The 15,488-nt window shown below is 44.4% G+C and overlaps 1 long non-coding RNA gene across 1 annotated transcript; it reads left to right on the top strand.

Moving 5' to 3' along the window:
* The first annotated feature begins 407 nt into the window (after positions 1–407).
* LOC145345377 (uncharacterized) lies at positions 408–11,080 on the top strand. The gene is made up of 3 exons (XR_013887054.1): positions 408–520; positions 6,914–6,949; positions 10,884–11,080. It is a non-coding gene; the product is annotated as an uncharacterized LOC145345377 (long non-coding RNA).
* Positions 11,081–15,488: the final 4,408 nt, after the last annotated feature.

The following is a 15,488-nucleotide window of genomic DNA, read 5'->3' as shown; positions in this document are numbered from 1 at the left end:
GTCGTGTCAAAATATGTGTGGGCTGGTGGATTGATCATGCTACACTCCCGTTGCTTTCCAAAGGTGTTTTGGTTAGATGGCTTAGCCATTGAGATGAACTGTAGTTCTTTATTTAGACGCATTATGCATATTTACGTTGCTTTCATTGTGGACATCTTTTTTGAAAAAGCCTCTGACTCAAAGTTTTGAGCCTCGACTCTGTACGCAACTCAACGATCAATGCCATATGCTCACATGTATCAAGTTGACAAAGAACAAATTCATGTCCAGAGGCAATGTTATTTAACTTTATTGTTGGACAGCAGAGTTCTGACATGTGTTCCTCAATGGTTGCTTGACTGACGGTGACGCAATAAGCTCATTGACAATGACGATACTTGGGACATTTGTTTTTATTCGAAGCTGACAGCAATTCCGGATCAAACAGATCTTGATAATTCAGTCGGGGGAAGAGAACAATCGAATAATTCGGAACGGAGCGTGACGAAGATGATTAATATCATGTTTCTTCTTGGGGCCAGTGAGTATGCGTCTCTTGTCATTGATATCTGAATCCCAGAGAGATATCGATTCATCTTTCAAAAGAAACGGTTCAACAAATTATATAAACAAGTCAATGAAAACAAAACACATGGCTTATTTCAGAATCATTTTCATAACGAATATTATTAAATTTCAGGACTCAAGAGTAGAGGTCTGGGGGATTTGCGAAATTTCAAGCAGTGGAATATGAGGGACATTTATCATGAGCATTTTTTAATGGTGTTAGAAGATAGGTTCAACAATGTTTCCATTAACTCTGTTGGACTATTGTCAGAGAAAACATGTTTGTAAATGTCTGTTGGGAGAGTTTGATCGAAATCCATAATCTAAAAATAATAGTCAGACCATTCAAGTTTAGAGAATCAGATATTTGCAAACAGAAGTGCGCCTGTCTCTTGCAGAAACAGCAATCGTTCATGCATCAATCAATTATATTAAATTTAAATCGATTGATTTAAAACATTCAAGTGTTAGATGGCAATTAAGAAGAAATACAGCATAAAACTGTTATCCTTCTTGTCTCATGTCTTCCTCTGGGAAAAGCCTAGAACCTGTCAATAAGGCCATATAAGGATAGCGAATGTGGTACCGCTGTTTAAAAGGGTAGTAGAGATAACCCTGGTAATTATAGGCCGGTGAGTTTGACGTAAGTGGTAGGAAAGTTTTTGGAAAAAATTCTTAGGGATAGGATGTATACGCATTTGGAGTGTTGCGGCCTGATTAGGGATACGCAGCGTGGCTTTGTTAAGGGGAGGTGTTGCGTTATGAATCTGGTAGAATTTTTTGAGGAGGTGACAAAAATGGTCAACGAAGGACGAGCCGTTGATGTCGTCTATATGGATTTCAGTAAGGCGTTTGACAAAGTCCCTCATGGTAGGTTGGTTGAAAAGGCTTAGGTTCATGGGATACATGGACCGGAAACTAGATGGATTGAAAACTGGCTGGGTAACAGGAGAGAGTAGTAGTGGAAGGGTCCTTTCCTAGCTGGAGGTCTGTCACCAGTGGTGTGCCGCAGGGTTCAGCACTGGGACCTCTTCTGTTCGTAATATAAATAAATGACTTGGAAGATTGCGTACGTGGCGTGATCAGCAAGTTTCCAGATGACACAAAGATGGCAGGATTGGCGGACAGTGAGGACGAGTGGCAGGCAACACAGCAAGATATAGATAGGCTGGTACATTGGGCAGATAAATGGCAGATGGACTGTAATCCTGATAAATGCGGGGTGATGCATTTTGGAAGGAATAATGTAGAGGGGAGTTACATGTTTAAGGGTAGACCTATTGAGAGTATAGAAATGCAAGGAGACCTGGGAGTGCAAGCGCACAAGTCTTTGAAGGTGGCAACACAGGTGGAGAAGGTTGCGAGGAAAGCTTACGGTATGCTAGCCTTTATAGGAAGGGGTATAGAGTACAAGAGCTGGCATCTAATGCTGCAGTTGTATAGAACGTTGGTTAGACAGCATTTGGAGTACTGCGTCCAGTTCTGGTTACCTTACGATCGGAAGGATGTGGAGACCCTGGAGAGAGTGCAGAGGAGGTTCACCAGGATGCTGCCTGGTATGGAAGGACTGGGTTATGAGGAAAGATTGGGTAAATTGGGGCCGATTTCCTTGGAAAGATGGAGATTGAGGGGGGGGGGGGGGGGGGTCTAATAGAGGTGTACACGATAATGAAGGGTATAGATAGAGTAAACAGTGGCAGGTTTTTTCCTAGATTTGGGACAAATATCACGAGGGGCCACCCGCTGAAGTTGAGGCGGGAGAGGTATAATTTGGATGCTAGAGGGAGGTTTTTCACACATAGGGTTGTGGGGGTATGGAATGCACTGCCAAGTATGGTGGTGGAGGCAGGCACACTGGACTTGTTTAAGGTTTACTTAGATAGATACATGAGCAAAATAGGGATGGGGGGTTATAAGACACTGTTTTAAATAAGGATCAGAGACTCGGGACTTTCCTGGAAAACAACTGTTAAATGTGTTGATGTTTTTCTCTTTTACTCCACAGGTGCGTAGGTCCACCTTGTTGTCTAACGAGGGGCATACACGCGGTGGGTCGTGCGTGGGCTGCTCTTGGATGTTTCGAGAGTAGCCTAGTACTTCCCGTCGTTTGTGTACGCTTAAAACTGGAGCAGCAGATGTGCACCACGACAGCTCAGTGACTATCACTGTTTGCTGTGCAGATACGTGGACTTGGGCCAGTATCTGTGGGAGTTTGCGCATTCTCCCTGTGGTTGCGTGGGTTTCCTCCGGGTGCTCCGGTTTCCTCCCACACCCCAAAGATGTGCTCTTAGGCTGATTGGTGTAACAAATTGTCCCTAAATTATTCTCACCTTAATCTGGTTTCCAATGGGGGTACCGTAAGCATAGACATGGGTCAAAGGTGGAGGAGGAAAAGCACATTGTTAAGGTGGCGCTGCTGGCTCGTTGGGCCGAAGGGCCTGTTTCCCGTGCTGTGTTGTTCTTTGTTCTTTGTTCTTTATTCGGATGGCATTTGGACTATCATAATACAGGGTATTACATGAAATCAGGGACTCATTTGATCTAAAATGAAGTTATGTTTCATTCTAAATTATAATCAAGCTTCTTTAAAATTGGGTACACCGAGTGTACGGAGGAGTTCAGTGTGTTTGGTATTTGAAATTCCAAAACAAATTTGTTGAGGACCACATCAAAGCAAGATAGGATCAAGTTGATTTGGAGGATACACTTAGCATGGTAAAAAAAAAAGCGGGTAATGGGCATGGAAACATCGAGTGTGAATAAATTAGTCATACAAAATTACTGAATATTTTCAGTTTGGGATTAAAGCACGGCCTAATGTTTATTTAGTATAATATGGCTAATAAATTCGACAGAGAGCAACTCATGTTTCCCATGGGAAAGCACAGCATAATGGACGCAAATCATGCATTGACTTTCAACGTTTTTGACAGCCAATACACTAAATAGATGCCTCATGAAACTCAATTAGGAATGTATAATTATATGATGCTGTAATGTTGCACTGAGTTGGAAGCATAATGTGTTACTCTACTCTCGACACATGTTCAAATTGAGGACATCGAATTGACATGCAAATAAAGCACGGTGCAAGTAAATCATTAAGCTGACACAATGACTGAAGAAGTGTCCTACTTCTTCTCAAATTGTTCCTGTACCATCACCAATTCTTGCCTTGCCACAATCCAGATTGCAAGGGTCGGTGGGGGGGGGGGGGGGGGGGGGGGAGGGTGCGAGGGTAGGTGATGTTACGAGGTCTAAAGTTAAGGAGAGGGTACAGGTAAGGGAAGAGGCCGAGGATGTCCCAATAATAGAGGGAGCAGGGGGCGTGAGTATGGTTGGTGGCGTTACGGCAAATAGGGTCCAGGTGAAGGCTGGGATGAAAGCGCTTTATCTGAATGCACGAAGCATTCGGAATAAAGTGGATGAGCTGGTGGCGCAGATCGACACAAATGGATATGATCTGGTGGCCATTACAAAGACGTGGCTGCAGGGTGACAGGGACTGGGAGCTGAATGTACAGGGCTATCAAGTGTTTAGGAAGGATAGGCAGGAGGGAAAAGGGGGGGGGGGGGGCGTAGCTCTGCTGATTAAGGATAGCATCACGGTGGTAGCAAGGGATGATATTGGAGCCAAGGAGCAGAACGTGGAATCGTTGTGGGTAGAGATTAGGAACAGCAAAGGGAGGAAGACGCTGGTGGGTGTCGTCTATAGGCCCCCCAGTAATGATCTGGAGGTGGGGCGGGCTGTTAACGCGCAAATAAGTGCAGCGTGCAGGAATGGGACGGCCGTAGTTATGGGGGATTTCAATCTGCATATTGAATGGTCGACCCATGTTGGACGCGGTGGGCTCGAGGAGGATTTCTTGGAATGCTGCCGGGATAGTTTCCTGGAACAGTGTGTGTTGGAGCCGACGAGGGAGCGAGCTATCTTAGATCTGGTGCTATGTAATGAGATGGGTAGAATTAGGGACCTTGCGGTGAAGGATCCTCTTGGGGAGAGTGATCATTGTATGGTGGAGTTTCTGGTGCAGATGGAGGAGGAGAAAGTGGGTTCCCGGACACGCGTACTTTGTTTGAATAGAGGGGAGTATGGTACGATGAGAGAAGAATTGGCGAATGTGGACTGGGGGAGCGCGTTGGAGGGAGGGTCTGCTGAGGAGCAGTGGAGGATCTTTAAGGAGATCTTTCTTGGTGCTCAGCGGAAATTTATTCCGATGGTCAGAAAGGACCGTAGGAGGAGAGGTAATACGCCGTGGATAACGAAGGAGGTGAAGGAAAGTGTTAAATTAAAACGGAGGCGTTTAGAGTAGCTAGCGTAGTGGGCGAGAAGAGGATTCGGAGAGGTTTAAATGTCAACAAAGATTGACAAAGAAGTTGATAAAGAAGGGTAGGAGAAACTATAAAGCTGGGCTAGCGCTTAATATAAAAAAGGATAGCAAGAGTGTTTATAAATATGTAAAAAGGAAGAGGCTGGCTAGGGTGAACGTTGGTCCTTTAGAGGATGAGAAAGGGGACCTAGTGGTAGGGGATGGGGATATGGCTAAGGTATTGAATAACTTTTTTGTTTCTGTCTTCACGGAGGAGGACGTGAATAATTTGCCGGGTGTTAGCGATGGAAAGGTGGAAGGACTGGAGGGTCTTAATGACATTACTGTTACTAGAGAGGCGGTGCTCGACAGAGTGGAGGGGCTGATTGTGGAGAAGTCCCCAGGACCGGATGGAATGCATCCGAGGGTTCTGAAAGAAATGGCGGAGGTGATAGTGGATGCCTTGGTGGTTATTTTCCAGACGACGCTGGATTCCGGGGAAGTGACGGATGACTGGAAAACGGCTAATGCTACGCCGTTGTTTAAGAAGGGTGCCAGGCAAAAGGCGGGGAATTATAGGCCGGTTAGTTTAACGTCTGTGGTAGGTAAAATGTTAGAATCTGTCATTAAGGAGGAAATTGCGAGGCATCTTGAAGGGAATTGCTTGATAGAGCAGACGCAGCACGGTTTCATTAAAGGGAAGTCGTGTCTGACAAATTTACTGGAGTTCTATGAGGATGTGTCCAGGGCAGTGGATAGAGGAGAGCCGGTGGATGTGGTCTTTCTAGATTTTCAGAAGGCGTTTGACAAAGTACCTCACAAGAGGTTATTGCAGAAGGTCGAGGGACATGGAGTTGGGGGTAGGGTGTTAGCGTGGATAGAGGATTGGTTGTCAAATAGGAGGCAGAGACTGGGGGTCAACGGGTGCTATTCGGATTGGCGGATGGTGACTAGTGGAGTGCCCCAGGGGTCGGTGCTGGGGCCTCAGCTTTTTACCATTTATATAGATGATCTGGAGGAGGGAACCGAGTGTAGGGTGTCGAAATTTGCTGATGACACCAAGATTGGGGGAACGGCAAATTGTGCGGAGGGTGTGGAGAGTCTGCAGAAGGATCTAGATAGGCTGGGCGAATGGGCCAGGAAATGGCAAATGGAATTTAATGTTGGCAAATGTGAGGTGGTCCACTTTGGTAAGAAGAATGGTAGGAAGGATTATTACTTACGTGGTGAAAAACTGCAGCAGGCGACGGTGCAGAGGGACCTAGGGGTCCTTGTGCATGAGTCGCAAAAACCCAGCTTGCAGGTGCAGCAGGTGGTCAGGAAGGCGAATGGGATGCTGGTCTTCATAGCGAGGGGGATTGAATATAAAAGTAGGGAGGTCTTGCTGCAGCTGTATAGGGCATTGGTGAGGCCGCAGCTGGAGTACTGTGTGCAGTTTTGGGCGCCGCACCTGCGCAAAGATATTTTGGCCTTGGAGGGAGTGCAGAGGAGGTTTACTAGGCCGATACCGGAGTTGAGGGGGTTGAGCTATGAGGAGAGGCTGAATAAACTAGGCTTGTACTCGTTAGAGTTTAGAAAAATGAGGGGAGATCACATTGAGACGTATAAGATGATGAATGGGATGGATAGGATAGAGGTGGAGAGACTCTTCCCGCTCAAAAAAGACAGTAGGACTAGGGGGCACAGCCTCAAGATAAAGGGGGGGGGGGCGGTTTAGAACGGAGTTGAGGAAAAACTTCTTCACTCAAAGGGTGGTGAATCTCTGGAATTCTCTGCCCGTTGAAGTGGTGGAGGCTGCCTCGCTAAATTATTTTAAGACGCGGGTTGATGGGTTTTTGATAAGAGAGGGGATTAAGGGTTATGGGGAAAGGGCGGGAAAGTGGAACTGAGCCACGACAGATCAGCCATGATCTTATTGAATGGCGGGGCAGGCTCGAAGGGCTGGATGGCCTACTCCTCCTCCTATTTCTTATGTTCTTATGTTCTTATGTCGTGGATTGTACTGGGTATCATTGTAGTATTGCTACTCTGCTCATTTTTTGCATTAATTTTTCGCAGTTAATCTCCATACGTTGGTCGGAGACCGAATATCCGGTGAGGATTTCTTAATGCAATTTTAGTAAGCAGTTGAATTATCTGAAAACAACTGTATCATTATAGCAAACTTGAGGGGTTGAGCAAAAGCCGCATAGTTTCAGGTTTCGTTAGCATTTTAACGAAAGAAACATCAAACGTTTTACATTGTACTTGGGTTGTTAACGCTCAAACCACCAAGACATTATTTGCTCCTATTTTGCACACATTTTAAGTAAAACAAAATGTTGCACAAATGACAGAGAAGGTGACTCAGAATTTCCCATTGTTCTAAAACTCTTTACAACGTTACTCCACAGTGAGGGGGGCGGACACGCGTTTTTGTGGACGTAGACGGGAGTCGCGGATGGTGGTTTGTCTCCCTGGGGCTGGGATCCGGGTTGCCTCTGGGCGTGTCCAGAAGGGGGAGGGTGAGGAACCAGAGGTTGTAGTGCATATAGGTACTACTGACGTAGGCAAGAAGAGGGAGGCAATCGTGAAAAGGGACTCCAGGGAACTGGGTAGGCAGCTGAGGGAGAGAAAAGCGAAGGTAGTAATCTCAGGATTGCTGCCTGTGCCACGGGAGAAAGAGGGAAGGAATGGAATGAGGTGGAGACTGAATGCATGGCTGAGGGACTGGCGCAGAAGGCAGGGATTTCGGTTCCTAGATCACTGGGACCTCCTTAGGGGCAGGTGAGACCTGTTCAGTAAAGACGGGTGGCACTTAAATCCCGGGGGGGCTAATATCTTGATGGGAAGACTGGCTAAGGCTACTGGGGGGGGACTTTAAACTAGAAAGGATGGGGGGAGGGAATTGTGATGGGGAGACTGGGACGGAGGAGGTTAGCTCCCAGGTAAGGGAGGACTGCAGGCAGTATGAGAGGGAGGTTAGACAGGAGGTGGAGAAGGGAAATGCCCAGACTGAGGGGCTGAAGCGTATATATTTTAACGCAAGGAGTGTAGTGAATAAGGTAGATGAGCTTAGGGTGTGGATTGCTGCTTGGGAATGTGATGTGGTGGCCATTACGGAGACTTGGATGTCTCAGGGACAGGACTGGGTACTTCAGGTGCCAGGTTTCAGATGCTTCAGGAAGGACAGGGAGGGTGGCAGAAGAGGTGGTGGAGTGGCACTCTTAATCAGGACAGTGTCATGGTTGCAGAGAAGGAGGATGCCGTGGAGGGACGATCAACAGAGTCTCTGTGGGTGGAAGTTACGAACAGCAAAGGGTCGAAAACTTTGCTGGGTATATTCTATAGGCCGCCCAATAGTGACAGGGAAGTTGAGATGCATATAAGGAAACAGATTCTGGAGAGATGTAGTAATAACAGAGTTGTCGTGATGGGAGACTTCAATTTCCCAAACATCGACTGGAATATCCCTAGGGTAAGGGGTTTGGATGGGGAGGAGTTTGTTAGGTGTGTTCAGGAAGGTTTCCTGACACAGTATGTGGATAAGCCTACGAGGGGAGAGGCTGTACTTGAACTGGTACTGGCGAATGAACCAGGGCAGGTGATGGATCTCTCGGTAGGAGAGCATCTTGGGAATGGTGACCATAATTCTATCTCCTTCACAATTGCATTGGAGCGAGATAGGATCAGGCAGGCTAGGAAGGTGTTTGTCTGGAGTAAGGGGAGATACGAAGAAGTCAGGAAGTTACTTGGACAAATAAACTGGAAGGAGACGTTCTTAGGGAAAAGTACCGAAGGAAGGTGGCGGATATTCAAGGAATGTTTGTCTGGAGCTCTGCATGACAACGTTCCGATGAGACAAGGGGGTTTTGGTCGGTCGCGGGAACCGTGGTGCACGAAGGCTGTGGTGAACCTAGTCAGGAGGAAAAGGAAGGTGTACAAAAGGTTCAGGGAACTAGGAGATGTTAAGGATCTTGAGGAGTATAAGGACTGTAGAAAGGAGCTTAAAAGGGAAATTAGGAGAGCCAGAAGGGGTCATGAGAAGACCTTGGCGGGTAAGATGAAGGAGAATCCCAAGGCCTTCTATAAATATGTGAAAGGTAAAAGGATGAGAAGAGAAGGGATCGGACCTATAAAAGGTTAAGAGGGAAAGGTCTGTGTGGAACCAGAAGAAATGGCAGAGGTGCTTAATGAGCACTTTGCCTCAGTATTCACAGTGGAAACTGATCTGGGAGATTTTGCTACTGATTTACAGCAGATGGAAAAGATTGAGTATGTGGGTATTAACGAGGAGGATGTGTTAGAACTTTTGAATTCTTTCAAGATAGATAAGTCGCCGGGGCCAGGTGGGATGTACCCCAGGATACTGTGGGAGGCGAGGGAAGTGATTGCAGAGCCCCTGGCGATGATCTTTGCGTCGTCAATGGAGACGGGAGAGGTTCCAGAAGATTGGAGGATTGTGGATGTAGTTCCTATTTTCAAGAAAGGGAACAGAGATAGCCCGGGAAATTACCGACCAGTGAGTCAGACCTCAGTGCTGATGGAGAGGCTTCTGAGGGACAAGATTTACGAGCATTTGGAGAGGTTTGACATGATCAGAAATAGTCAGCATGGATTTGTCAAGGGCAGGTCGTGCCTTACGAGCCTAGTTGAGTTCTTCGATAATGTGATTCAACACATTGACGAAGGAAGTGCAGTGGACGTGGTGTACATGGACTTCAGCAAGGCGTTTGATAAGGTCCCCCATGCAAGACTTCTTGAGATGGTGAGAGGGCATGGAATCCAAGGGCCTTTGGCCTTGTGGATCCAGAACTGGCTTGCCTGCAAAAGGCAGAGAGTGGTTGTGGATGGGTCTTTTTCGGCATGGGGGTCAGCCACCAGTGCAGTGCCCCAGGGACCTGTTCTAGGACCCTTGCTGTTTGTCATTTTCATAAATGACCTAGATGAGGAAGTGGAGGGATGGGTAAGTAAGTTCGCTGATGACACGAAGGTCGGTGGTGTTGTGGATGGTCTGGAAGGATGTCAAAAGCTGCAGCAGGATATAAATAGGGTAGAGGGCTGGGCGGAGAAGTGGCAGATGGACTTCAACACGGATACATGTGTAGTCGTCCATTTTGGCAGAACCAACGGGATGAACGAGTACACTATCAAGGGCAGGAGTCTTAGTAGTGTTGAAGAGCAGAAGGATCTTGGGGTCCGGGGCCACAGGACTCTTAGATCGGCCTCGCAGGTGGAGGATGTGGTCAAGAAGGCGTACGGTGTACTGGCCTTCATTAATCGAGGGATTGAGTTTAGGAATCGGGAGGTAATGCTGCAACTTTATAAGACCCTTGTCAGGCCCCATTTGGAGTACTGTGCGCAGTTCTGGTCGCCTCACTATAGGAAAGACGTAGAAGCTATTGAAAGGGTATAGAGGAGATTTACAAGGATGTTGTCTGGACTGGGAGGCATGCCTTATGAAGTTAGGTTGAGGGAGCTGGGACTCTTTTCCCTGGAGAGACGAAGGTTGAGAGGCGACCTGATAGAAGTTTAAAACATGTTGAGAGGAATAGATAGGGTGGATTCTCAGAGGCTATTTCTCCGCGTTGAAATGGTCGCTACGAGAGGACACAGATTTACGGTGCGGGGAGGAAAGTACAGAAGTGATGTTAGGGGTAAGTTTTTCACTCAGAGGGTGGTGAGTGAATGGAATCGGCTGCCGTCAGTGGTGGTGGAGGCGAACTCGCTGGGGTCTTTTAGAAGACTTCTGGATGAGTATATGGGGTTTAATGGGATTGGGGGTTATAGATAGGTCTATAGATTAGTAGGTGTTGATGTGATCGGCGCAACTCGTGGGCCGAAGGGCCTGTTTGTGCCGTAGTGTTCTATGTTCTATGTTCTATGTTACAGTTGTCCTTTGGTTTACGTTTGTTGGCACTTATCTGTTCTCATAGTTATGAGTGATCATATTGAAATTAGTGCATGGAACATGAATAATATTTTAAATAATGCTTTGAATTGATTAAATTGCTTCGGAAACGAGCTTTCCTTTCTCCCGTATTTACAGCTGATTTACCACGACCAAACTTATCTCTGAATCCACACTTCAAGGTTTTCCTCGTTGGGGAGAAAATAAACTTGACTTGTCACTGCCAGGCTCCCATACAACGTATACATTTCTACCGCAGCCACACTCTGCTTTTCCAAACATCGGTAAAGGAAGGATTTTCCGTGGAACATGTGACCCTCGATGCAGCTCTTGGATATGAGGACAATTACACATGCGAATGCCTGGTTCATCGTTCCGGTCAATGGGAAAAGTCCATAAAGAGCGACCCCGTTCAGATCTGCGTTAGAGGTATGTAACAAAAGAAATCCGTCGTATCACCTTGTTGCAACGTAAATGTTCGATTGTCATGTTTTAGAATTGCAAGAACAATCATGGGATGAGTTGTCTCTGACAGCGATAACAAATCTAAAGGCCATGTGCGTTGAATTTGGATTATATTTCCGACGTCGATATGGAATGAGCCTCGCGATACAATGAAGTGAAATTGACAGTCCAATTCAGAGTATATTTCAGCTTTATCTGCCGTTATAATAAGTCTTAATTTAACTTTTCCAAAGAGTGAAATGAGGTTGACTTCTTCAGTATCAATTGTTAAAGATACATAGTTAATACAGGTCTGAAGGTGTAATGACAAACACATGTTTTAATTTACATTTTAATGCATGGAAAATAGAGATAGCTCATAAGGAGAAATACAGTTCATTTACGATTGAAGCCAAATTTAAAAAAAAGAATGTCTTGATTGCCTGCGTGCAATGTACTCGTTCAGCTATCAGGAATTCGAATTGTTATGTCCCTCCATGGGGAAATTGTTCTCAGCATAAGTGTTTGATCGAGGTCACACGGGATAATTTTGCGAAACAGATTTGAGCCTGGTTAAAATGAATTCCGTGATACATGGATTTAAAATTCACTGCATGGAGCCACAAGTATCGATACGAACATGGTTGTGAATATACAATCTTCCACAACACCAACAGCAATAATACTCACAGAATCGTACTTTCGTAGGCGAGATACGGGGGGACAATGCGTTGGAGGAAATTATAAATAAACATATGAATCTAAAATAACAATCTCGCCTCCTTCACCCCGAAACAGCATCTAGTGCTTCTCAGCCGCACCCCAAACAACCACCCCCGTCCCTCCGTTTTAACAGCAGCCAGTAGATTGGCGACAGCGATTCAATTTAGAAATCATTTTGTAAATCTATTTGACGTATCAAAACGATGAGCACTTTCATTTTTTTCGTCTTTCTGGTTGGCAACTAGTTGGAATGAATAGGCGTAAAAAGAAGCAAAAGTAAACGTTGAGTTTTAGGGTGCTCTGTAATCTAGCAGCATGAAGGCGGGAGTTGTAAGAATACTCACAGAATTGATTCTGGAAACATATATGAACATGATTTAATGAAATTTAAGTTTCAATCTCGGTTTTTGTGATGAATTCAACGATGCCCATACGGTTGCTCTGTGGTGTATGAGTTCCCTGATTAAAGTCGTAATTGTCTGTGCAATCATGGAGCCACACTGGTACATTTATACTAAAGTGTCAGGTCTTCTGTTATTTCTGATTCTGACATTGTACCTGAAACACTCCAAGAGAGGGTTGGAGTTTTGAAATAAAGGGAATCTGCGGAAGAGATACTGACATTCGAGGAATTCTTTCAATTTCTGAATTTGTTTCTTTTTTGGAACATTATGTAGTGAAATAAATGATCGCTGTTCAAATGACCTGCTGCGTAGATTTTTGATATGCAATTCCGTATTTGATTATGGCTTTTTTGTTAGTTCGCTACTTTCTCTACAAATATTGGTGCAGACAAACTCTTGGCTCCAAACATCTCCAAACATCCTCAGGTGCAATTTCCATCGGGGAAAAGGTTAACATCAGCTGCCAAGGCGAGATTCGGTCCAAGGGCGGAACATTTTACTTACACAGAAATAATGAAGAAAATCCTGTGCTCACCATTAATACTCCTGGTGATACAAAAACTGTCAACTTCAGTATCAAGATTGAAAATAAACAAGATGCTGGACGTTATACGTGCCGATATCAAATTGAGGTTTTAGGACGCACAGTTAATTCAACTCATAGCAAAGCTCTGATTATTACTGTGAAAGATAGGGAGCACAAATTTCAGTGTTTTATTGTGCTAATGTTATAATGTGAATCTTGCTCCAATTCATATAGAAAACAGCATCCTAAAATTTCCACTGCAAAGTTCAATGGCGACAGGACTGTTGAATTAAAGTATAAAAAAGTTAATCTCCGTGAAGTAACCAGTTTCAGAACAGAATAATTCTAAATGTTTTCCTGCAGAAATGCATAGATAGTTTAACACCATTCGGCTCATCCCTCTAACCTACACATTTTGGGGCGGTAAGGGACATTTTAGCATGGCCAATCTGTTTAACCAGCACATCTTTGGTTTGTGCGTGGGAACGGGAGCACCCGAAGGAAACCAACGGAGATACAGAGAGACCTTACAAAATCCACACATACAGCGATCCAATACTGGAATCCAACCGGGCTCTTTGGCTCCGTGAGACAACATGCTAACCACTGTATCACCGTGCCACCCATTAATACAATAAATTGGATCGATGAAAAGTGTGATCCAAATGATGAATGGATGTTTGCTGTTGGGAAGGCAGGATAACTTAAATTACCTGTCCTTTGGAGGTTTATACCACTGGTTATAGAGTAGAGATGGTCTTCCAATAGATATTGAATGAACAACATTGACAAAAGGTTGAAGGAATTTCACAAAATTCCATGCACAATTTGTGATTTAGCTACTGTCTTACTTGTTATTTTCTCTTCTAAACTGATATTGAAATAATGATCAACCAGTGGCTTTTCAATTTTGTTTTATTCGTAAGCACTAGTCAGAAGTCTAAATTTTCATAGAACACAAACTTGTTATATGTAGTATATTTTGAAATACCGCTAATTTTGTTTTTTTTTCCTTGAAATATTTCTTTACAGAGAAAGGGCTACAACCCGATGAGAACAATGACACTGAATCAGGTACAATTTCAATGGTGAAATAGATCACGTTACCCCTGTAAAGTCAGTCAAATTAAGTCAAAGTTAAAAACGTTTTTTTAAATTTCTATTCAATAATTTAAGTTAGGAAAACAGCGAAATCTGTTCGATGGTACAGGGTCCGTTAATTTTGAATTAGAGCTTCTCTTGTTTAAAATACGATTTCAGGGTACCTGTTGTGAAATCCAGATTTGGTACAGGCTATGAACTGCCAATAGTTATCATTGCAATTTGTGTCTGTGTTACTAAGTCTTGCAGACATTCGTTTATATATGTTTATAATTGAATACTGGAATTAAATTACAGTCGAGGTGGCACTTGCGATTTCCTTTGCAGCCTGACGTGGAGGCATTCTTTCTGGTTATAGAGCCATAGAAATTTACAGCATGGACTGAGGTCATTGGGCCCATCTTTCTATTGCAGCTTAAGGACAGCCCCTTCTACCCCCACCATCCTTCGCGCGATCCATAGTCATGCAGCTTTTAACACTTCAGGTGCAGATTCCCCATATCGCGGCTACCCCCATTGCCACGTTTCTTGAATCATTGTCCCCTGGGTAATGAATGCTCAAGAGAATCATTTTTTCCTGTCCACGCTTTCTGTTTTACTCTTAGCTTTGTACACTTTTATCAAGTCACCACTCAGCCTTCATTTTTGTTTTGCCCCCAAGGAAAATAACGCCAGTTTCTCCGCTCTCTCGGCTTGGCTACATCCTTCTAGCCCAGTCAACATTCTTTACACCTCTTCTGCACTCTCTCCAGAACAATTCCATCATTTCTGCACTGTGTCGACAAAAACTGCACATAGTACTTCAATTGTGGTCTTTCCAGTGTACGATACGTTTTCAATATTCCATCCATTTATATTCTGCAGCTCTTCCAGTGGTGCTTCTTTCCGTTAAATTGAGAAATATCTGTAACTGAAGTCCACCAGGGAAAGCTACCTATTTAAGATGTACATTTTCGAAGAGCTTGGAGCATTTATGTATTCTTTCATTTTCATCAAAGCTGGGTGTCTGTTCAAGATTTCCCCCAAGTCAACCCAGTCCGGATTATCTTCAGCTTTACTGTGTTCCTTAGGATTTGTCTTTATGACTAGGTGTTTGGTAATTGGCCTATCTTTATGACTAGGTGTTTGGTCATTTTTCCCTGAAATATTTATTTACAACAAAAAAAGGCTAGAACCCGATACGAACAATGTCACCGAATCAGGCGATGCAATTAGAACTGAATGAAGGCTTTGCATATACTTTAGATCAGTTGGATTTGTGATGATGCTGTGCTTTAAAGAAATATATTTTTCTCATTTTTTTTGTGATGGGTGTGTTCAAAACTCACTCCAATTCACACGGTGTTGATTTGTCTACAATAAAGGCAGCTCGGTTTTTGAGAGTGAAATCAAATGATTCAATTCTGCTGGGCTGTGTTCATTTTAATTTGAGTTCGTACACTTTGGTTTATTTTATTTTTTTTGCCGTGGGGTATTAGAGGAGGGTTTTCAAAAGGCTGACAGGAAGTGCTATGTGCAGAAGGGGAGGTGCGATGTTTGAAAGCA

The sequence above is a fragment of the Carcharhinus amblyrhynchos genome, chromosome 7 (genome assembly GCF_965287045.1).
Source record: "Carcharhinus amblyrhynchos chromosome 7, sCarAmb.v2.hapA, whole genome shotgun sequence".
Classification (NCBI taxonomy): domain Eukaryota; kingdom Metazoa; phylum Chordata; class Chondrichthyes; order Carcharhiniformes; family Carcharhinidae; genus Carcharhinus; species Carcharhinus amblyrhynchos.
This window is presented reverse-complemented; position numbering and strand designations above follow the sequence as displayed.